Here is a 23,383-nt window from a genome sequence, read left to right as displayed (position 1 = left end):
CACCATTAGGCAATACCCATGATAGGGCTTTACTGTTCGGGATCAGCTACCTATAAACTAAAGAATGCAAACTAGTCACTGGCACAGTTCCAAAGTACAGTGAAGCTTAGGGACAACTCTTCAAAAGCCGAAGAGTAAAACGTCTCAACAAATTGCATTCTGTAGCAAAATTCTGAGGTCCCACTGGATGCTGGAGGGAAGGGGCAGTTCCTAGATGGACCCCAATTCTTGCTTACTGGAGCTTATTGGTTGGATCTAAAATGCCCCTCACAGACTCATGTATCTGAACACCTGTTCTCCACCTGGTGGTCTATTTTTGGAGGTTAGGAGACTTATATGATGAAGATCGATCCCTGAGGCCACTAAGGGTGGTCTTTGAGGGCTAGGACTAAGCCCTGCCTGCAGTCCTAGTCTCTCTGACTCCCGATCTACCAACGCACAGCAAACAATCTCTCTGTGCTCCCATCACTGCGGGCAGAACCACTCCAGGGACTAAGTTTTTCTACTTCCCATGATGCACTTGTCTCTCCAAAACCACGAACTAAAGCAAATCTTCTTTTCTTTAAGTTACTTCAGTCAGGACTTGAGCACAGCAATGAGAACAGCAAAGAATCCTCTGGCTCCGCTATGTGAATCCACTCTCTGCAAGTCAGATTTATGTTCTTCTTCACGTCTTACATGAGTGTTGCCAATCATGCCGCGTTTGGAGGGAGCCATAGAAGGCCCTAGAAGCCTTGACTACAGAGTTGGGTTATGGCCACTGTTCCCAAAGAATTTGAGATTCTATTGGCCAGATGCACGGTTTCTTCAGCAGGAGGATTCCTTTAGAACCCAGAGTTTCGTAGACAAATTCAGAGGCCATAACCACACCCAGAGTGCTGGACAGAGCTCTACTTTCCAAACAGATTGCTCCGATTACCAGCTCCTCTTCACAGCTCATCTTTCTTAGTGGCAACCACACAGGGGGCACTAGGCTAGACTGCGGAATCCCACTCAAAACTTTATCTTAATGAGAAGTTTTGTTGTAAGGTTTACGCCTCTTCTCTCTTGTAGTTTGCAAGCACAAATAGGCTCAATGTTAGTGTTCTCTTTACTTCTGGCAGACGGACCAGTTGCTTCCTAGTGGCACCTCTTTCTTCTAACAAGGTACCAAATGGCACCAAGAATATCCAGTCCTCAAAAATCCTTGCCCAAGACTGATTCTTGGTCTACTGTTTCCTACACCAGTTAAGAGCCAGTTTTGCTCAGTGCTTGCTATGGGATTATTTATGGCTCTGTCTTCCCAATTTCTGATATGCCTCCTACTAAATCAGCATATGCCATATAGTTCAAGTTCCTATGCCCTTGGTACCAATGAACTCATTGTTATAGAATGCAAATTCCTAAATAAGGACTTCATTTAATAATTGTTTATTACTCACTCGTGTCACAGTCCAGTATGGGTCAGGTAGTTCTTCGTCTCATAGTAACCCTGAAGGATATACCAGACCAGGAATGACTTACATGATCCCATCACGACAATTCAAACACGACTCCAAGAGTTCGAATTCTCCTGCACCCTGCAAAGAAGAAATGGTCTGGCAAGCACTTGGGTTCTCTGACCCTCATCTGTCTTCTTCTCTTTCTCTTTCTCTGTGATGGCGCATAACTTCCAGCACCTTCTTGGGAATAGTTCTATCTAGGTAAAATCTGGAATCTTGGCGGCTTTAAATTGTCTTTACTGTATCTCGCACTCATTAATTACATACCTAAGATTCTTAGCTGGAGAATATGGAGTCCTTCAGAATTCTATGATCGTTGCTGTAACATCTAACTTCTGTGTCTCCATGGAGGCAAAAGGTCTCATTGTTTTTGTGTGTCCTTTTCAATTTTAGCGCTCTCTCTCTCTCTCTCTCTCTGTGTGTGTGTGTGTGTGTGTGTGTCGTTCTATCCCTTCTCCATATAATTTTGTAGAATTTTTTCTTGTGGTGTAGTAATTCTTTTTGTAGCAGCTAAGTTTTGTAGCATGAGAACTCGTATCTTTCTGTATAGATTCTGTTCTCTCCTCAGCATGCTCACTGCTGCTGGCTTCCTTTGCTTGACATTCACACACCACCGAACCAGGACTACTTTTTTTTTTTATCATTTTACTTCCTATTTGTTAAATTTCTGAAGAGATTTCTTCAACAATATAATCTAATTTTTTTTTAGATTTCTTTAAATTGGGTTTTGTTTTTTAAGAGCTGTGTTATGGCCCCAACACCTTTCTTTATATGTTATCCAGTTTCTCGGGCACAGGTACTATCATTTTTAAAAAGTGCTTGGAGTTTTTTGTTGTTGTTGTTGTTACTTTTAGGGTACTTTTCTCTCCTGGAGTTTCTTTTTTTGTTTTGTTTTGCAGTATTTTCATTTGTTTTCTTGCGCACTCTTTTCCTCTGGAAGGCCCTATCTTGTTGCTTTTTATAAAAAGCCTTTAGAGCATCATTAACTATCAGCTGAGACACTGGAAAGTGTTCATTATTCTCATGAAACGCTGGAAAGATGGCAGAACAATCGACCCGGATGAGGGGAGGCTATGAACTCAGAGAATGAAATCTCTGGCTTACTGTCCTGATTCTGCAGTAGACTAGGAGAAGATGGCCAGCGGCAATGTGCAGCCCCCACTTTCTGTGGTGGCGCCCCACATTTACATCAGGCACACCTCTTTCAGGCATGCTTTGCTGATTTGGGCACATGGCTTACTTTGTTTTTCTTTTCCAAGTACTAAGTCTAATTTCATCCCAGGGAGGGAGAAGAAGAGGAGAGCAGAGAGAGAATCTCACTGCTTCAACCACTCTCAACCCTTTGTATTGGATCATCCTTTCTGGAGGTTCCTGAGCCAAGACTCTCTCAACTCCGGTGCTTCTTGAAAGACTGTAGTATAAATAGGATCCGTTCTTCCCTCTCTGCATTTGAGAGGTTAGCCTTCTTGCATCTCCTAGGTAGTTTACTATATAATCTATTTGGTTTCTAGTGTTAGAGAGTATGACTCCAGGCTTCCAATTCACTCCATCCATGACAGCTCAGATTTAGGAATGAGAAAATGTGGCTGCAAACTGCTCCTTGTCCTCCTCCTGAGAGTCACAGACTTCTTAAATCCGGGGCTTTTGCCGCACTTGGCATCCTCATCGTCACCTGGAAGAGCACCCCAGATTCCCTTTCCAAGATGTCTTCAGTACAAGGAGGGCTTTCGGGTATTGATTTCTGCACCAGTGCTTCGGTGTGCATTGCCAGTGTGTGCACCCTAGGCCTGGAGCGTGTCATAGAAAGAGCCCGTTGCAAAGGGCGAGTTGCTCGTGTGCTGAGGTTGGGGTGGTCCTTGGGACTGCGCCATCCTCTCTCCCTATGCCAAGTCACAGCTTTAACAGAAAGAAAAAGAATTTTGAACTTATATTCTCTGTAATTACTTGCTGTCTACTGAAGCAAATATTCACACATTATGTCCCTTTGTCTTCCGGGAGATTTGTCAAGGTGGAAGGATAAACTGTAACAGTTTGTTAGCTTAATTTGTAACTTTCAAATATCTATGCCTTTGCTCAAGAAGCACTGCAAATATTAGGCCTTGTCTGATTCCATCTTTAGAACTGTGTAAACCGAGACATACCCTTACTGTGTTTCAAGACGGAACAAGAACCGACATGCGCGGTCACTTACTGCCCTGCACCGGAAGCACACCACCACGGCTGCCTCATTCTCCATTCAGGATGGTTGCCGGTTATATGATGCCTTCCATAAGAAATGACCGTTCACCTCCCCTTTTCCTAGTTTCTCCAGCTCATAGTGCCAGTGCTGATCACTGAAGCATGATAAAGGCGTTTTTGAAGAAATACGTACTTATTCTTATGATTTAGCACAAGAATATTCCAGCAAGTTTTCCTCTTGTAATATTTATTTTCCCACAAAAGTTATTTTGTTAATGAAACCTTCTACCCTTTTGCCTTTTTTTTTTTCACAGTATCCTGTCACACTGCCCGTTTGGGATGCACTATCATCTTTAGCACAATTGCCCGCCCATTGTAAAAACCCAGTGAGCTTTTGTGCAGCGTAAGCCTAGCAGTTCAGCTACCCTGCACTGAGTGATGAACACGTTACATTTGTGTCCAGGGACACTGTTACCCGTGATAACCAGACATAGTCGTATTGACACCTTTCCTTCGAAATGAGTGGCCTGTTAGCCTAACCTTGGAATCATGTTAGGATAATCTCGAAACTACACTTAAAAGAGCTAAGTTTCTGCCTCTTCTCATACTTGGTTTCATTCCATGGAGTAAGGACCATCTGATAGGGAATGTGACAGTGCTCTCAAAAACTTCTTTGCTATGTGTGTCTTTAGTGGTGTGTCTCTTTCTCTGGTTGGTCTATTGGAAGAGGCAGGGGAAACTCTATAGTTTCTGTTGAAAGCTAGAGTCAAGAAGAGAGGAAGCTGACACTCTGAAGTAGAGAAACACACTAAGATGTAAAGGCCAGCACACCCTTAGCCAGCAGCTAAGGCGGTCCCCAGAAAACCAGGCTAAATCCAGCAACTGTTTCAACAGTATGTATTCTCAGAGCTGCTGGGCCTACAGGGCCTGGCATGCTCCCCCTCATGGGAGCAATCATGGAAAGAAGTCTCCAGGGAGCATTCCAATAGAAATTCACTGCTGTGACTGGATCATCAACTGACCCAGAAGTGAAATATCTCAGCCCGTTTTTAAGAAATTTGTTGTGCACCTGTCCCCTCTCCAGTGAGATAAAAATTACTCTAAAAATTATATTGCCAAAGAAAAGTGCAGGCTACGTGCAAGATACTTATCCCAGAAAGGAGACAGGGAAAGGGAACTCATCATGAACTCAGGCTGATCCCTGCCTTGCTAGACCTTGGTTGTTCCCTCGGTTATTAAGAGGTGCTTATTCAAGAGACTAACTCAGTACATCAGCATCCTTCCCTTCTCCATTGCTTAACATGGTAGAAATCTTCCCAATTCCCTTGAGTTAACATTAAAGGGGATCTGGGCCAAACAGGAGACCTTGAGTGAAACTGTCTGTCTGAGTTAGTAACCCAGTCTTCTCAATTGAGGTTGAGTTTTTGGTAAGATGAGAGAAAAGCAGACAGGAGTCCTTAGTCAAGAAATTCCAATTGTGAGAGGCTGAGGATGTAGCACAGTGGTAGAGCACTTGTCTAGCATGCCTGAGGCCCTAGGTTCAAACCCTTGTACTTCAAAAAACCAAACAAGCAGAACACTTTTCATTCTAACTTTAAAATTTAAAGAGAGCTTCATGAATTTCATCCGACGGTTTGTGTGAAACTGAGAAATGCTCACCAATTTATCTGCCTCCCCTGGTATTTTCTGAGCACTTGTCCCTACAGCTTCTGCTTTGCGGAAGCAGGAGCATGTCCCCATGCTCTTCTTCTACCATCCAAACTGTAAAACACTCAAAGCAATTTGAAATATTTGATCAGCAATGAGAACTCTGACTAGCACCTGAAGAAAAAGTGAATCGGCAAACTTTAGAGCTCGTATCGGGAGCGATCATCTAAGCTAGAGTCTAGATGCTAGGGGCTGGCTTTTCCTCCACACAACAGGCGACATAAGCACAGCTTGGAGAAGAACTGAAAAGCGTTTTAAAGCAGCGCCCTTTGCCTTTAACTTTCTCAACCAAGGATTTGGAGCTGAGCCTTAGGCCTCATTTGACATTCGTGGTGACCCAGAAAGACAAGCCAGGATTCTGCACTTCTGACATCATGCTCTCCTCTTTGCCCCTGCCCCTGTGCCGTTCCTGTGCCTGCCCCTGGCCCTCTGATTGCGCCTGGCCCTCGGCCAAGAGGAAGAATGATTTAAGGAGCACTGTGGTCTCCAGATGAGAGGACTGTTAAGGAAAAGCTCCAGTAAGTCCGGTAGACATCAAGTGCCTTACTCCTCCTCTTAGAAATGTTCACCTGAGACGTTTAAGGTAGAGCTTAAAAATGCCTGGAACCAAAACAAAAGATTCTCGCGTTTATATGTGCCCACTTAAAGCAATCTGTGGGAGAGGAAGAGACTCAATCAGAACCTTAGGCATGAATGACGAGTGACCCTTCATTCACAAAGGAAGCTGGTGGGCCATCCTTATTTCAAACCTACATTCACAAAGGAAGCTGGTGGGCCATCCTTATTTCAAACCTATGTGAGTCTGATACTAGGTCACCCACCAAGAAAGCTGAGAATAAAAAAAATGCTTCTGGAGCAGACGAAGCAAACCCCCGATGGCTTTTCCTTCTTAGTATGAATACAGATAACTGGTACACTGTTTCCAGACTGTCCCAAAGAAATAAGTCGTTTATGGATGACCGTGTTTCCACCAGGAGCTCCCTCCTTCCTTTCAAAGTCTTTCTGATGCTGCAAGCTCAGCCAACATTGGCTTTGTTACCAGACAACTGGAAAAAGTGCCTCAGTCTTAGCACAAGGAGACTTTAAGTTAGAAACACCTTTCTAAGTTCACTTTCCCTGACAAAAATGAACTGGAAATCAGAAGTGGAGGCTAAACCTTTAAAGACAGAAAATAGTGGGGAAGGCTAAGACAACTTGTGCAGGGCAAAGTGGCTAAGCCAGGAGCAGAACAAAAAACTGGTTGCCTCGTGTCTTTCTTCATTGAGGATTTCTTTGCAGATTAAATTGGAAGCAGGACAAACTGGACAGGAGACAAACTTGCCTGTGACATACAGGCACTTGCGTTTGGGGCCAACAAATGAACAAATAACTAGTCATATGATATTACTATTAGTTTAAGTTTGTAGTCGGTGAGGAACTGCTCCGTGTGGCCCAGCATCTAAGATGGGCAGGCGTTTGAGAGAGGAAAGAGGTAACTCCATCTCCTGTTGTTACTTTAGCTCTTTGTTTTGAGCTGGCTGTGGGCTCGTCATTAACCCCACAGTCATACGCCCTGAGTTTCCCTCTTGGCGCATTTTTACCTAAGTTGTGACAAACAGCTTAAGAATCATTTCTGGACAAACATGATATGCACTCATAAATGGATACTAGCAATGATGTAAATAATAATCATGCTACCATTTACAGACCCAGTGAGGTTCTAAGTAACAGGAGGGCTCAATAGGGGGACACATGTGTCTCTCTCTGAGATCGAAACACTGAATAGATTTCACAGGTGGATTGGGAGCTTGTGGGGATGGAAACAGGAGGAATTGGCTAGGGGAGTAGGAGAAGAGAGTACTGGGAGAGAGTCTAGAATTGGGGGCATGTTTTCAGGGCAAGGCAGAAGCCGGCACGGTGGAAAGCCCCTGAAATCTATGAGGGAGATCCTAGTGAAGACTCCTAGTAATGGGGGATACAGAGCCTGAACTTACCATCTTCTATAACCAGGCCAAGTCCTGCCTGCAAGATGTGCTGGGGTCAAGGTGACACAGAACTTGTGGACTGGCCAACCAATGACTGGTCCAACTTGAGACCCATGCCACAAGAGGGAGCCCATATCTGTCACTGCCTGGAGGGGCAGGAACCAGAGGTCAGATAGCCCAGAAACCTAGAATAGCACCAAACACAACTGGCAAAAAAGAAAGATTGGGGAGAGAGAGAGAGAGAGAGAGAGAGAGAGAGAGAGAGAGAGAGAGAGAGAGAAAGAGAGAGAACGCTTCTGTAAAGCTAGCATTTGGAAATTTTAAGCTTCCTCTGTGAGATCTTCCAACTTTCCAACTCCTTGTCTCTCCCACTTGACTGACTGTCCACAAAAGAGTAGAAGAGCTTACTATAGAAGTCTGTGGGAAAGGAATAATAACAATAATCTTAGAAAAAAATCACACCGGAGTCCAAAGAATCTTCTCCTGGCTTTGGAGTGGATAAAGCAATCTAGTATGTGTCTTCCTTGGTGATATTCTTGCCTTGAAAGACATATCTCCATCCCCTTCAAGTGACTTCTTGCCTACCCTTGGGTAGAGTGGAAATTGGCACTTCTCTGTCTGAAGCTACCACTATCGTTGCAGATCCCAGAATACAGCAAGAGAAGTATGCAAGGTTCAGAGTTTAACCGCGTGGACCAGGAAGTGGTTTCCTTTCCTCCCACCAATGCCTACAGCAGATTTCATCCCTTTTGATCACTTTTTACACACACACACACACACACACACACACACACACACACACACACACACGAAATTGTGTGTTTAAAAATGAAAAGTCTAGTCCTGGCCATTTCCAAACCAAAACTTGAAACTTATAACCAGACAGACAATTAAAACTTTTGTCCTCCACCTGGTTCGCTGGTTCAGTCTGGTTTCAGGTCTGGGAATCTGCCTCTGGGATGAACCAGTGCTCCTCATCCTACTGTACTTTACTCTTCCCAATACACCGTCTAGTTCCTCAGATACAGAAGGAATGAGAAAGAAAATAAAACGTTATGTAGCTGATCCTCGTGTGGGGAATTCTCTTTCCTCAGTCGGGCAAATGCTGGCTTTAACCAAGGAAAGCAGTTATTAGACACCAAAGACCACCTAAGGACCCTCCAGTGATAGTCCGTAAGTAAAACAATGTTTCCTTTGGTCAAGCCCTTGTGGCTCCAGACCTGACACTTTGTCTATAGGAACCTCTTCCCTGTACAGACTGATCTTTTGAGATAGCTTGATCCTGGATCCTGCCCATAATTGCCTTATGCCTTAGGGAATACACACTTGATACATACAAAACTATGGAGCTCTGCACCACAAGCCCTAACTGTTCGCCATGGCCAGTCTGTCAACTTCTTCATCTCCTCCCAAGGGATACCTGTCAACCTTTCTAATGAATTCCATATACTTACAGCAACGTAAGGCAAGCTAATGAGTTTCTAAAGCCGAAAAGACACTCATCCAACATGTTCACCACCTTTGCAAAGATAACCCCATTCCATGAGACTTTTAACATTACACTAATTGCATCACCTTCACCTGAGTAATGAATGAAAGTAAAAAGAGGAGGGATCAATCTCAATCACCTTTTTTCTCCTTCCTGGGGGAGAAAATGCATGACTTGTCTTCCTCCTACAAATCGCCAACAAAAGAACAAGCCTAATGAATTGCAGTCTTTTAGTTCGTGAAGCAGACTCTGGCAGTGGGCACATTCCAAACACAAGTCTGTCTGTCCTATAAATGAATGCCAAGCTCTGTTTTGCTGATTGGTCACAGATTTAAAAAGGCAGGTAAATGAAGTTCCATTGTAGAAAGTTCCTTTGCATGCACCATTGCAGATTCTGCTTCTGTGAACGCCCAGTGAGGGTAGGAAGATGACCAGATTAGATGATGGGGCGAAATACCTGCTGTCAAAGATTCTTCCCCTTCTCTGCTGGGTAAGTTGGGTAGTAAGAAGTCACTAGTACCAGTTCTCTGTTCAAAAGGCTGTGTCTTGCTGCAACAACACATACTCTAATCTTTCTATAACAGGTTGGGTGTCATTTCCCCCAAAAAGGAGCACCAACTAATTTTCAAAAGACTTTTAGACTATCTGAGTGAGTCTTTTGCCGCCTCCTTTACACATCTCTAAGAAACAGATTATAAAAATTCACCACATACACACGACAAATCAAAAATATCTTAGACAGCCGATAGTAGTTGCTCTTTAAACACAAACGGTTTCTTCTAATACCAAAAGCTCCCAGAAGCAACCAAGAGATAAGAGATTGCGTGGAACTTTATAAAGAGAAACCACTTCCCATTACCCCTTCCCCCCCCCCCCGTGTGGTGTATGGGAAGAAGAAGGTTCAACAAGGTCAATCTCAGCTTGTGCCCCGCTGGCTCAACAGCCCCCCATTGTGAAGTATGACAGCAGAGATGAAATCCCACTCAATATCAGACCTCATAAAGGAGTCGGCAGGTAATTGTCTCAAAAACAGAAGGTCAAATGGACAATCTTAAAAGCAAATGCCTGTCACTTCTAGGAAATCTGTGACATTTTCTGTAAGCAACATAGTACAACCGCTAGGGAAAAATGAAGTATTCTTAGGCCTGAACTCTTTTACTGTAAGGAGCCGCCAGGACGTCGCCATGGCGAGTTGGTACCAGCGGTCCTACAACCTGGAGGTTTACAGATCCTTTGATGCTGCCGTGCAGGCCAGAGTGCTTGGGGCCTGTGTTTTGCATTTCAGAGCCTTGGTTCCCTGACCTGTCCTGAGGCTTGGGGGAGCGTCTTAACAGAATGGTATCATCCAATCAGCATTCGAGCCTCTCCACCCTAAAAAAGCAGCTGCCTTTGGGTTTTTCGCTCTCTCTCGCTTCCTGCTCTCTCACCCTCTCTCCCTTACTCTCTCCCTCTCTCTCTTCCTCTGTCTTTTCTCTCTCTTTTCCCTTTCCCCAATTTTCCTCAACCGAGTAGCTCCAAATAAAGGCATGATTTGGGAAGGAATCTCGATTTCGTGGCCGTTCATTCCTACTGGTCGGGAAGCGCGCCGCATTTTACTCATCCCAACTGTTAAAAATTAAGGGGATAGCCACACAAACCACAGAATAAGGCAAAGCTGACCATTTTCTTTTCCGTGTTCTCAGTACTGATGAGAGGAGAGCTTATAGGAGCTGTCAAAGAGTACATTTTGAACATGGCAGCAGGTCAGGAAGCCAGAAGAGAGATATTGTATAAGAAAGGGGGAAAGTCTTGCGCTCCAGTCGGTGCATACCATGTGTTATCTTTTTCTTCATCAGCAACCCAGGAATATGTTCAAAGTGCACCTAGAAGAACAGCCTGGGGATAGGACATTCGGGCCGTCCTAGCCAGAGCAGCCAGCGGCAGCCGCCATATCATTGGTGGCCAGTCACAGCAAGTTGTTCCCAGCATGCTCGCTCAGGCAGCCGCCTGACTTCACGCTCTCACATTTCCATCAGCTCCCAAATCCCAAGTTTACCGCACGTGTTAGCCTCTTCCCTGCCCCAAAGCCCACGTGCTGATGCATTTGTCACATTGACTGGACCCTTCAGTGCCCGGTTAGTGTCATCTAGTCAATTGCCCCCTCACCGTCCTGTCCTCCCTCCTATGGACCGCTGTCCGAACTCAGACTTTTCCTATGGGGACCCTTGTGTCTACCCATGCACATCCTTCAAAATGCTACCATTCTCCCAGTCCTAGTCTAGACTACGTAGAGCTGATGTTCAAAATATTTAAGAACTAGTACAACATAGGCACAAACCAATATAACAAATTCCTACAGGAAGCCGTAAGCATCAAGGGCAGGTTCTCATTTGCTCAGGATGAACTCTGAAGAAAAGCTGAAGTAGCTGAACCCTGTGTTTGGGATCAGTGATTTCTGTGGTTAGCCTCGGCATCCTTCGAGTGACCCCCCAACGAGCCCCAAGCACGGCTCATTTTATTGAGCCTCTTAGTCCCAGAAGACAGATTCGTCTCTTTTGAAATAAACGTTCTATCTACATGTTTAAGTTTTAAGGTGGGTTTTGCTTTGTTTTTAAATACTTAGGTAACCCTCATAAGTATGTACCTCTACATTTTAACATTTTCAGCTTCAGCTATATTTTCTTAAATGGCACTTTTCCTGAAGGATAAGCCCATTCCTTGTGGCCATTCTGCCACAAAGCAACAAGGAAGTTCCAAGGGAATGTGTCATTCTGGACGGGGCACTTCTTCTATATCATGGTTGTCAGGAAAACCTAAGCTCTTGGTAGTCCTCGTCACTGTTCTACCACCCCAAAATAAATTCACTGTATGGTTTAGACATGAAATAGCTTCCCCCAAAGGACCTTATGGTAAAGACTTGACTCCAGCCTGCTTTGCAACTGGGAAGTGGTGCATCCCTTAGGAGGCAGAGCTGATGGAAAGATGTGAGATCACCAGGGCATGACCTTCAATGGGGTATTGGGACCCTGACCTCTTCTCTTTCTGTCTGCTTCCGGGTCACCATGAGGTGAGCAGCTTTGCTTGGCCACATGCTTCCTGCCACGATGTGCTGTCTCACCACAGGCCCAACGTGATGGAGTCACGTGACCATGAATTGAAACTTCACAAGTGAGTCAAGAAAATTTTATCTTAGCATGAGGGGATGGATGTCCGATGTTTGTCTCGGTGAAACGGGCCTGATTAACGCAGAGAACTGGAACTGAGAAGTGCGGCCACTGGCAGCACGCGTTAGAAACCAGTGGAATTGTTCTGTGGAGGAATTTGGAGAAGCTAAGTGAAGCGACTAGAGAAAGTTTAGAATGTTGAGTGGAGCCTAATAAACAGTCTTCTTGGAGCTTGAAGACGAACCTACAGGGATGTAGACAGAGAAGACCATCCGTTGTAAGGATTCAGGTGGGATTAGGGACTGTGGGAATGGACTCGACACCATTCTGACAAGCAGCTTGTCTGCATTTCTCCACACCTCAAGACTTTGTGGGAGGTTGAGTTTAACTAAGAAAGACAACTTGGTCTAATGGAGGAAATTTCAAAGCACGCAGAATGAGGCTATGGCATGAGAGCTGCTGGTTATCTTTGTCAAGATTCAGAGTGCTTTGCAAAGCAACAGAGCAGAAAACTTGCAACCAAAAGATGTCTGACTCCAAAAGAATGAACAAGAATGAAAGGAAGCCGATTGCTTTGCACCTGAATCCTAGGAAAGATAGCTAGAGTACATCTTGGGAATCAACAAGAACCCACGACAGGCGAAGAGATTTCTTTTGAGATGAAAACTGCTGAGTAACCAAGGGAGTTGTCTCTCTGGGTGTGTTTCCAGTATTAGAGTATCAGCAACCTTCGCAGTCATGGCCCACGGAAGCCCAGCTACTACTCAAAGCCGTAGCAGACCATGACATTAATTTCCCAGGGATGCAGATGCAAAAGTTATAGGCTCATGCAAAATTCCATGAAAATTTCAGAGAATGGCTTGGGAGTCTGTGAATCATGAGACAGGGTCAGACCTCTAAGAAGCAGTCCCTGACAGAGTAATATGTGATGTTGTAAAAGTCAAGCCAAAGATGCAAGGGAGACCCCCAGAAAGTCAGAGATGTCAGAACAGTGAAATACCTGTAGGGAAGTTGTAAGCATCAAGCCAGAATGATCAAGAGAAAGGCCATGTGGACTGCAGTGGGAAGCCCTTTGGAGTTCCTACCATGCCAGTCTGTGCCCTAGACCCTGGAGCGAGGCTGTCAGATTTACTAAAGTCTATGTTTTGTTTGGTCTTCCTGACCTGATCTTTATATCTATTTACCTATTCCCCTCTTTGTGGATGGTAATGTTTACCTTATGTCATACATGTTGGATCCATGTAACATTTAGATCTTTATAATGCTCACAGCCCAAGTATTGCCTTAAGTCTCACAGGAGACTATGGATTAGGATCTTTGAGCACAACTGGAACTAGTTATCCTTTGGGGCCACTTTGGGATGTGCTAACCTCATCTTTTTCATTATTCCGTGGCCCTTTGAGAGCAGCACTTCGTAGCTGAAGTACGCTGCAAAGGCCCATGTGTTAAAAGCTTGGCCAGCCGCCTGAGCTGTCACTAAGAAGGAGTGACACTTCCAGGAAACAGGGCCTGGTAGAATGGGGTGGGATCACTGTGGGTGTCCCCAGGCCCTAGTCTATTTGTTTTCTGGCTACTGTGATGTAGGAAGTTTTGCCCAGATTCCCCACCAGGCTCTGTGCCTTATCACAAGCTCAAAAGCAATGAAACCAACTGGCCATTGGTTCACACCACTGAAACTGTGAGGTCAAAGTAAGTCTTTCTGCCTTGTGAGCTGACTGCCTGGGTGTTTTTGTCGTGGGGACACAAAGCTGACCAACACCGTACTCTGCCTCTCACACATCACCGGGGAGCCAGGGATCTCCACTACATAAAGATTTCCAAATATAATTCCTGTTTCAGGAGGCAAATCCAGTTTATTTAAGTTGTCGTCATGGTTAAGACATCCAGCCTCTTCCTGGAGAATCCCAACAGAGGTATTTGCAAGCCCAAAGAGTCATCATGAGCTATGTGCGTGCTTCCTCAAGCACCTCTGCTGTCGTCTAGATACATCTTAAGTGGAACCAGACTACAGCTGAGCTATCTTCCTCACATTCCTGGGGGCCACCATCTCTGACAAGGATTGGTCCAGCAGTTCTCAGCAGCACAGGGTATCCTCAGTATCTGCAGAGCCTTTGAAGTCAGCTGTCTATCTTGTCTGGGAACTGTTATTTTAGAGCACAGATATCCCTTCCCTCCAGAAATGTATGAGTTTGACAATGATTACTAGACCTCCCCTGGGAAGTCAGCTAAGTGTCCCCCATCACCTCGTTGAGATAGGACCAAGCCCCTCCCCTGCTCCCATGCTTAGGCTGAGCAAGGTATCTCTCCATACAGAATGAGCTCCACAAAAGTCAGTCCATGCATTAGAGTTAGATCCTGACCCCACTGCCAATGCCCCCTCCTAGATACTGGGTGGTGGGGTGAGGGGAAGGTGGAGGAAGCAGGAAGAGAGGAGGGAGGGGAACTGTGATTGAAATGTGAAAAAATTAATTTTAAAAAAATTCTATACTAGACGATTGGCTCCATAGCATATGTGCCAGCCAAGTCACCGAAGTTAATTATATCTCTGCCTGCATTTTACCACGTCCTACCATATTTGAAACCTCCAGTTGAGCTATGCTCACATACCTTTGTATTTAGGTCCAACTGGTTAAGTAACACAAAACACCAGGGGCTGAAAATGGAGAGAAATGTTCTCTTGAGAACTGAAATGACTTTATCAGAAGCTAAGGACCTTGCCTGCTTAATTTGGTAATCTTTAGCATTCTATGATCTGAAAGGAAAGCCATTGGACCAATAAAAGGTCAAAATAAAACCACAGACACCCAGTTAGCATCTTGGGCTCAAGCTGGATTGAGGTTTGCAAACACAGGTGTCAGATACATAATCTGAGTCTAGCAAGGAAGTGGTTGGTCATGTGCAAAAGACGCTGGGAACGGAGCCACTGGAAGTTTTAGAGCAATCAGGAGAGTCGTTTCATCTCATCAATGGGCCAAATTGGACACAGACTGTAAGACCCCGATATCTCCATTAACAGGATGCTTCATCTTTATGCCTAACAAATGCAGTCTGCAAATGTATATAAAATTTTATATATGAAACATTGTGACCCTAAATCTTAAATTTTATCCCAAAGGCATTATTCTTCAAACTCCCATCAAAAAGTACTCTTCTGCCAATCAGGCCAACCAGCAGTGTCTCGTTCTGGCCATTCTACATCTTGCTCTAGGCAGTGGCTTGACGTTGGCACTGAGACAACATATCACTAAAACTGTGACCAACAGTGCAGCTCAGGTTAGAGTTAAGTTTGACAAAGCTCACTTCCAGGATTAAGTGACTTGTTTGGAGCAGGAATTTATAAATTGACTAAAGAGCAGTCAGTCTTGGAAACAAAGACTCAAAGGCTTCCTTCTCTTATGGCGGAGAGCCAGGACCAGAATATAGAGAGCATGCGAACAGACAGAAACTGACTGAATTAAGTAGGTTGAGGGGGCAGGGGAGCCAAGACAGCAGAATCTAGGATAGCTGCCATCATCTCTTCCCAGGAGATGTCCTGAGCAGACAAGTGGCAGGCAACCATGGTCAGAAACATTCTAGTATTACAATCCCACTTACTCAAACTGACTTGGGAAGTTCCCCTTTCACTCCACCTCAGCTTTATGATTGGTCCTCACAAAAGTATTAAGCACTGATTCACGTGTGATGGAGTTTCCTACAGCCAAAAAAGCCCCCAGCTTTCCAAAACCTTAGTGTAAATAATTTCTCAGTACATAGACACTCCAACGTCCCCTTGCTCCCACCCTACACAGTAGTGCCTATGAGAGGCCAGCACCTCACACCATGTCTAGCTCCAAACCAAGCTTGGTTTCTTCTTTCCCTCCTGTGTCCCTCTTCTGAGCTTACCAGAAGGCTTAGCCTTAAGACCCATGTTCAAACTCTAGCAGGAGCGGCGTCTGGACTCCATCTTGTGTGTGTGGGCCCCAGGACTCTAAAGAAGACTTGCAGTTTACTGCCTCCCATAAGAGTCCCACACTAACAGTCTCTGTTGCCCCAAGTCATAGACTTTTTATACTTTATATGCATTATAAGGTCCCAGTATGACTCTTCAATTTTCCAAAATCGATTTTCCAGTCTGATTTTCCAAAGTATGATTCCGTAGCCCCCTTGCCACCACCAGGGATTGAACAGAGATCTACAACACATTGGTGGCACCCTTTGCCAACAAATCTGGCTCCATTCCCTTCACCTGCATTCCCTGGGGCCAGGTACAGATCTGGAGCAGAAACAACCCTTTGGGGTAACTTTCGTGACTCTCCCCAACAGGGAAAGGTCTCTCAATGTGAGGTTCCAGAGGCCCCTATGCCTTGTTACCAACGATTTCCCTTCCCTTTTAAGATCTGTTCTAATTCTGCTTTAACCAGATTGCCTTCTCTAGCAGTCAGTGGCCTCACAGCAGGGCTCATGTTTTGCCCATTTCTATGGTCATACAAGTCCTGTATTTGTATGACCAAATACAAAGAATTTAAAAAGGATAAGCTTTCTTATTAGTAATCATAATTCAATTTAGACTTCCTGACATCTGCTGCCCTTGGTCAAACCTCATGAGAGCTTACTTGCAGGGCCTTCCCTCCCATTCAGGATGGGAAACTTCTAGGTTGAGTGGGCTGCTGTGCATTCCCTGGAATACTCGGGCTGGTGGCATGATATATAGGAACATCCTAGGCCACCTGACCACTCCAATCTTCCTTATCAATAGTAGCTAGTCTGCCTGGACTGGTGTCTCCTGAATTTCAAGAGCTTGAGTCCCACTGAGGGTCCCCTTGCCTAGCCTCTGGAGAAGGCAGGACAGCTGTATGGGCTTCCCTTCTATTCCGTCACGGGAAGCTGTTGCTAACCCGAGTGAGTTTCTGTCTACTCCACCATAATGGTGGTGCTGGTGGAAAGATTCATAGGGCCATCCAAACCTTCTGAGCACTGCCTACTTAGGTCATATCTCAGCGAGAGTAAAACTTTTCATCCTGTCGAATTCCAATTTGCAAGGTGGCCCTCGTGTAGGTGATAGCAGAAGCAAGTACCATTTTACCATGGTTTTTTTTTTCTCTCAAGCAGCAGCTGATTCACTTATAGAAACAAGAAGTGCACAAACTATGGAAGAGAAGAAATGAAGATCAAAGTGGGGTGTTTGTGAATTATCCAAAAAGCAAGCAGCCAGAAACATTTTCAGTTCCTCATAGTGGGAGGATGAGTTGGGATTAAGCCCCAGAGCCCCATAAGTGTTCTATACACACACAGCCCTAGCCACCTTAAAAACTGAGCCACTGAACACTGACAGCACGTAGGGAGCTCACATTCAACCATGAACTTCGCCAGATGGGGGTGTATCTTGGTCTGTTTTTTTCTCAGTACACTTCATAACAAGAGTGACAAATAAGGGTGCTTTTCTGACAAGAGACGGCAAATAAACAGGGATTATGCGGGAGCTCGCGTTTGTGATGGAATTTCCAGAACAGTCCTGATTTCAAATATCTTGTCCTGCTGTCTAAGCAAACGATATATCAACACTTTTTTTTTTCATGCAGACTGTATCATCTTACCACCTTTCTCACACATGCTAGACTCCATACAAAGCCCTGGACCTGGCGGGAATGAGAAAGCGTGAGAACGGGGGAGACTAGAATGCACACAACCCTGGGTGGTGGACCAAGTTTGAATATGGAGACAAGGAGAAAGGAAACTGGAAGACACTCGGACAACCGGCTCAGTGAAGTCACTCATAACTGCAAGGAGACTGTATTTTTCGCACCCCAAAGTCCTCTTTTTAGAAGTTGGGATCGAATCATTATTAGAATGTAACCATGATATCTAAATTGACCCCTCCAGATTTGCATGACTTCTAGGAGCACAGTTGAGAAGAATGGGATAGTGCCTCTTCCTTTATTCATCAGTTCATCCAAGTCCCGGAATACTGCATTATCAGCAGATGGAAAGCAACGCATCTTTCCAAGTCAGGAATTTGACGCTTTTCTCATTCTGAGACTGAGTCTGACTATCTGGGGGTGGGGGGTGTTCTCAGCTTTGGAGCCTTCCCTACTTTATATGGCAGCCATGTGACCAGGTAAAAGGTATTCCTACTTCCACCCATTTGTGTAGCGTTTACACTGCTGGTTACTGTCACACTGATCCCTACCACATTGCTTTAAAGAAACCTCTCCAGCATCCATTTACTGCAGACAGCACATCCCCAGTCCCAGCATCCGGAGTGTAGGGCAGAATTGGAGAGAGTCAGAGATATCTTGTCCTCCACTTTCTTTGAAATGCGATGTAGATAACTGGTACATATTCTAGAAAAAACAATCTCCATAAAAATCTATAAACATGTACTCTGCATGTACATTGATTTTAAACACCTGACTTTTTCACCCAGAACGTTCCTTCTGACATCAGCTAAGTGACATCTCAGGAGCTCCCATCAACACTTTGGCAGCTGGCTGATGCCTTATCGGATCAGTAAACATCCTCTGGTGTGGAAAAGGGGGTGAAAGGCGGAGATTCAAGAACGGACACAAGGGAAGGCAACATGGGGCTCATAAATACACCAAAATTGTATGTTTTCCTTTCTTTTTCTTGAAAAGGACAGACCTCGATTCCAGAAATGCTCATGAGAATTAAACTGCTGTTAACCTTCAGTGTTTAAGGTCCGTTCATTCCAGAGAAGCTGGAGTCACCCTCAGGCTCTCCAGGGAAAACCGGAAACACACCATTTTCCTGTGTCCAAAATGGAAGGTCATTACCAGAAGCCATTTGATGCTGCCAGTGACCTTCAAGTTTTCCTCATCTTCGCTTGGATCCATCAATTCCAGACTCGCCAGTCCTTGGTTCACTGTCTACAAATTCTGGTGACCTAGCTATATACCTAAAATCATCATGGAGCGGCAGTTCCATCAAAACTGTCACCAACGTTGGTGCCTATTTCCACCAGGAAGAAGTAATGCTGGAACAGCCAGTTTCCTGGAGTCTCTTTTTCTTGCTTCCAAAATTTCCTCCCCACTCCTTGCCCCCAGGGAATGCTGGAGGCGTAGCCTGCTGTGACCAACATGCCCAAGGAAACCCAAAAGTTATGGGACTAAGAATCCACTTTGTCTCTGAAAAATACAGTCAAGTGTACCTATGCAGCCCTCCACTGAGTGCAGATAGAAGACAATTACAGGGAAGAAATACCTGCCTGTAGACTGCCCGCTTAACCAGTTCTGATCATACTTGACGAGTCCCTTTCTCCATCTGTTTGTTGCCTTCTTCGTTGTGCCATGAAATCATTTGAGTCACCTTCTTTGGTTCAACAACTCACTCAGCCCTGGCTCACATGTCCCTTCAGTGAAGGCCCTTGCAAGGATTTTTCTAACACTTCGCCAGAAGGGACTCTTCCTCACCCAGACCAGTTAGCCAGACAGCCTCCTCATCTGCCAACTGCCGCCACAGATCTGGTTATGAAGGTTCATGAAGAAGCAGTCATAAGAATTTCAGGTATTTGAACTATTTGGAGAGGAGGAAAGAAACTTGAAACAATATTATAGAGAAGTTTGTGCATATTTCGCTATTTGAAATTTATGAAACTCAAACAGCACATCGGGTTGAAGCACGTGTCTTTTCTTCTGTGACTGTGGGCAAAATAGATGTGCATATACAGCCTTTCAGTCCCAAATAACAGCGGCAAAAGAAGCCTTCGGGCCATCGGTACACCATCACTAGGGGCAGCTCCCCTCTTCTCTGCATCCTCCAGATGTCCTGGATCTCCAAACCACATCCCAATAGTTGCTTCTTTCTCAGACAGCCTTGGTTGCTTGGGGTGACCACTGTGATGTCTGCGGAAAGGTGTTTCCTGGTCCTGCATGCAGCATCACCTCGCTCAACCACCTACTCCCACCAAGGATCAGGAGGACTCCCACAGGAGGACACTGGGGTGCTGCTTCCTAGTCCTCATTTCCTTGAGGCATGCCTGTAGCCCACTCCTTCCTGGGAATCCTTCAAAATGGGAATCTAAGAAAAAAGTTATTATTAATCGGGCAAGAAAATTACATTTTGATTGGGTGTCTTCTACCTTTCCAATGCAATTTTTGGCCCCAACAAAATGTTGAATCCTTGGAACGGTGATGTTGTGTTCCCAACTGTGGTGTTTCCCTAGTGCGGAAGATAACTGGGAAGGGGAGAGAAATGTGGGCCATGCTGTTGGACCCTTTTAGGACCCCTAGTTTTATTAACTATGGCACCCACCAACTCCTGCCTTCCTTTTTGAACTTGTGGCGTAAATTTTCTTTTCACCCAGGAGGAGGGTCCCACATGATTAATCTTATGAAGAGGCAGAAAGGGAGGGAAGAAAAGCATGTGGGAACCACAGGACCCAAAGTTAGGTCCTACTTTTGTGCATCTCGGTTGCTGAAACTCAGATTCTCAGTTTAAACTTGGACCTGACAAAGCAGCAATAACAAAATAAACCTTCAGGCCTATCCCGATGCCAACAATTAAAGCCTGTCAAAAATCTGATGGGTCATTTTCCAGCGTTCTTGTTTGGCTTTCATGGGTTGAACATTGAAATTAGTAAAAGCCCAGGGTTCCTTCTAAGGCTTCGTTACCTTCGTCACCTCAAGAGCATAAGAAATATATGTTGCCTTTTCTAGTACCTACTGTGAGATTATTTTCATTACTCTAAATACCTATAAGTTCCCATAAAACTTAATAAACAGCTGCCAGGTACCTCCCTAGGTATGCTGGTGCTTTATGGGACATCCTACATGGTGTGGTAAAAACAGGGATATTGATCAGGAATAAGAGACTTCCAGCGGTCTACAAAGGCAGCAGTGCTATCGTAAAAATGACCGACCTAAGCATCAAACTGACTCCAAAACTTCAGCAAGGAAGCACATACACAATTCAGTGAGCCAACACTGAAGAGCAAACAGTGTTTATCATAGAGGCAGTAGGTTTAGGAAAACTAACAATCCTGGATTTTGATCTTGATTTGATTTGGTTTGGTTTGGTTTTGCCATTGCACTGCGAACAGATGTGGGTCTGCCTCAAAATCTGCTTTCTCTCGGTGCTTTCCCCAGTTCCTTCACAAGGACACACTTGGTCACTGTCCACATTGTCTCTTCCTGGTCAGAACCACGGCAGTATTCCAAACAGGGGATTTCTCTGTCTTTAGGAACTGAGTATGCCTCTCTAAGTTCAACAGAACAGAATCCTGGGTGTCAGAATAAGTATCCTGATGATAAGGGACCTAATTCTCAGTGGCACACCAGAAATAGCAAGAAAGAAAAGTCAAATCTTATTGCAGATTCAGGACAAAAGGAAGCCCAAAATAAGAATCTTTGGAAAGTTATAAAGTGCCCTTCCATTTACTAGCTTCTGTTGACTAACTTGGGAAAGTCATTGTCATCTGTGTGCCCAGCACCGAGTCTCCACCCACCCAGAGCACACCCTATATGTATATATATGCGAAGACATTTTCAATATCAAACCACCAAGCAATACACAGGAAGCAAGAAATGGAGAAGGGTCAGGCATGAGGTTGTGGAACCCAGAACCCCAAAACTGCACAATTCCTCTCAGCAGAAGCAGAGTTCACAAAACTAAAGCCACTGACAACAGACCATTTTCTTTTCTATTTGGGAATCCTCAAAGGCCATACTGAACTGAGCTCCTGAATCATCAGCTCTGTGATGTCCTCAAAACTGTCTGTTCAGATAATACAACCACTCCCATCAGTTAGCTGCTACCAGGGCAAAGACATTAAATCCAACAGAAGACCCACTAGCAATTTACCAGACCCTGCTACTGGCAGAGCTGGGATATGGGGGCACACTCCCAAGTCTCTGTTCCTTTTGCTCTATTAAACACATTGACTATATTTGAGGAGGAAGAGGAGGAAAAGGAGGAAAATGTTACTTAAAAACACTACTTTGTCTTTAAAAGGAATGGCATACTCCATCTCTGATTAGGTAGGTGTAATTCATGTTCTTAAGTCAACTAAAAGTGAGGCCATTGAAACACCAGGTATGGATTAAGCCAAAGAGTGCCAGAATACTTTTCCTTGTTTAGTAAATAAACCAGAAATTTGGAGTTTTCTTCAGAGGCCACCATTTTGCAGGAATGGTATGGGGTGCACTTGGGATTTCAAAAAAAAAGTAGAAGAAATGGTCAGGCAGACAGTACCAAAAGCAGCAATGGGAGATCCAGGGAGAAGTGAGACCTAAGAAGTCTCCATATCTTGAAACAATGAACACATTTTTGTTTCATTCTATTCAAGTCTAAAATCTCTTCCATTAGCCCTAAATTTTAACCCCTCAAAGAGAATTAACCTTTCAAACTGAGGTTACAAGGACAAGTTTTTTTTTTTAAAAAAAAAAAAAAAAAAGGAAGAGGTAGGAGAGGCTGCGGAACCAGCGGCCAGCGAGGGGAATTCAGCATCATCAGGAACATGAAGAAACAAAACCATTTATATATTCTGAATTCGTGAGAAAGGCCTTCACGTACTTGGGAGAAGAACTGTCTCCCGTCCTCCACAATTGAGATCCATAACCAGGTGACTTGTTATGAAGGCAATGCATCTCTCATCTCATGAGCTTCATCACCTCTGCTTTCACTGGATCAAATCTCCCCAGGCTTTACCAGCTTGCTCACTATGTTTCTCTAACAATGAATTTGTCCTACTTGCCCTTCCTGGCATTACCCTTATGCCTTCTTAAATCTAGATCTCCTCATATCCTCACATCTTCATGTCTCAAGAGGGCCATTCCCTCCCCACTGGCTCCTTTTGTACTTGACTCTGGTTCCCTTAAGAACGGGTTCCTTTCTTTCCTTCTTTTGAATCCACTCTCCTATCACTAAGGAGAACCAGAGCCTCCACGCACCTTGCTATATGGCTTTCCTGTTCATAGTAGTTCAATTAGGCAGGCTTTGTGTCATGAAACCTGTAGGTTCCAACAGACTTACTAAGTAACGAAAACACAAAAGATGTGCCATCCAACGCTTTTAGATTTGTAGAGAACATTCTTGAGACAACCGTCCATCTTAGCTGTCCTAAAGCTCCATCCCCTCACCCTGAGTGTCTGACATCCACGGAGTCTAAAGACATAACAGACCTGTGGGGGCTCAAAGTCACCAATTTTCACAGGAAACTCACACCTTTGTTTACAAATTCTTAATGTGTATTTTTTTAACATCATCTACTAGTGATAAATATTCTGATCCATTTGCGAAGGCAGGGAAGAAATGGGTGTGCCAGTAAGTTCCAGAAGACGAACTGAAAAGCTGGTATTGCTCTCCAATGTTTTAATGCCCATTAGCTTCCCCAGTTCTTCAGCCTCACACAGTAATTTTGTTGTTTTAGGCATGATGCAGAAACACCCCAAAGTTGTGATTACCAGGATATTGCCACTTACTGGCCGT

The sequence above is a fragment of the Myodes glareolus genome, chromosome 11 (assembly GCF_982192425.1).
Source record: "Myodes glareolus chromosome 11, mMyoGla1.1, whole genome shotgun sequence".
NCBI lineage: Eukaryota > Metazoa > Chordata > Mammalia > Rodentia > Cricetidae > Myodes > Myodes glareolus.
The sequence above is the reverse complement of the archived record's forward strand: the minus strand, read 5'-3'. Positions refer to the sequence as shown.